This window comes from Seriola lalandi, unplaced genomic scaffold (assembly GCF_002814215.2).
Source record: "Seriola lalandi dorsalis isolate HSWRI2012SDOR001 ecotype SW California unplaced genomic scaffold, Sedor1 jcf7180002046807, whole genome shotgun sequence".
NCBI lineage: Eukaryota > Metazoa > Chordata > Actinopteri > Carangiformes > Carangidae > Seriola > Seriola lalandi.
This window is the reverse complement of record NW_019517370.1, coordinates 1-1,130: the sequence shown is the minus strand read 5'-3', so window position 1 is coordinate 1,130 and position 1,130 is coordinate 1. Positions and strand designations below refer to the sequence as shown.

General features: G+C 42.6%; 1 long non-coding RNA gene across 1 annotated transcript; it reads left to right on the top strand.

Moving 5' to 3' along the window:
* Positions 1–99: 99 nt before the first annotated feature.
* On the top strand, positions 100–1,130 carry LOC111648743 (uncharacterized). The gene is made up of 3 exons (XR_002760201.2): positions 100–272; positions 830–967; positions 1,081–1,130. It is a non-coding gene; the product is annotated as an uncharacterized LOC111648743 (long non-coding RNA).

Genomic DNA, 1,130 nt, shown 5'->3' with positions numbered 1-1,130 from the left:
ACCGTTTGTTTAGACTTTGACTGACACGTGGACTGGCCAATCAGCTCTCAACGCGACTCTTTCACAAAGAAAGTACACTTTTTCTGCCCAATAAGAGGCGGTGGAGGCGGGGCGTTGCCATGGTGAACACAGCCTTTTTCTGTAGGTTGTGGCCATAGGAGGCTTGTATTGGTGGTGGATGACAGGATATAAACAAGCTCCAGTGAAGCTCGGGCACTTGGAGGAAAACTGAACAGTCGCAGCGCAGTGAAGAGTGAAAACAGAAGCTCGAAGTAAGTATCCTTTTACAAATAGGTGTTATTTTACATTAACTGTGTTAATTATTGAAATGTATTATAAATACTAGGGCTTGTTTTGTAGCTTTTCTATATCTATGGGATAATGAATTAGCTGCCATCCTCACCATAAACTACCTGTTCCGTAAAAGACACCGCTAGTTTATGTGTTTGTTAGGCAGTTACAGGTTTCAGTTTGTAAGGCTCTGGCAGAGGCATTGTTTTGAAGTAAGCTCGGTGTGTCTTTATCCACCAAACACGTGTGTTGCACAGTCCTTCGCTTGTACTACAGAGATGCTTTTCAGATTAAGAGTAACTTGCATAACCTCATCCCACTGTGCCTCCAGGTGAAATTGTGGTTTGTACCCCTTTTGCAATGCTTGAGAAATTGAGTTTGTAGTCCTCTGTAAACACAAACCACACTCTACTGGTTTAACATTTGACACATGGGCAATTTCAGTATAATTAAACAAACCTGAGTAAGATGTACCATCCTCACTTAATATCATACCCAAATAATTCCTTTTTTTATTTCTTATTTTGTCCATAACCAGATGGTGAGGGGTAAAGCACTGGCCCGTTGTGGGTTGGTTCTGCTGAGTTTGTGGCTTTGTATCCAGTCAGTGCCTATCAGTGTGGACAAGACCAAAGAAAAGGCTCATGAGGAGGAGCTGGGGCCACCACAGAGTGCTGTGAGTCAGCTGGACATCTCTCATTTAAATCTCAGTCATATAGCTAATTACACCAAATACCTCTTAGACATGAACAAATTAAACACTGATGTGTGCTTTCGTTTATGCTTCAGGAGACTGGGCTGCACTATGACCGCTACCTCAGGGAAGTCATTGAGTACCT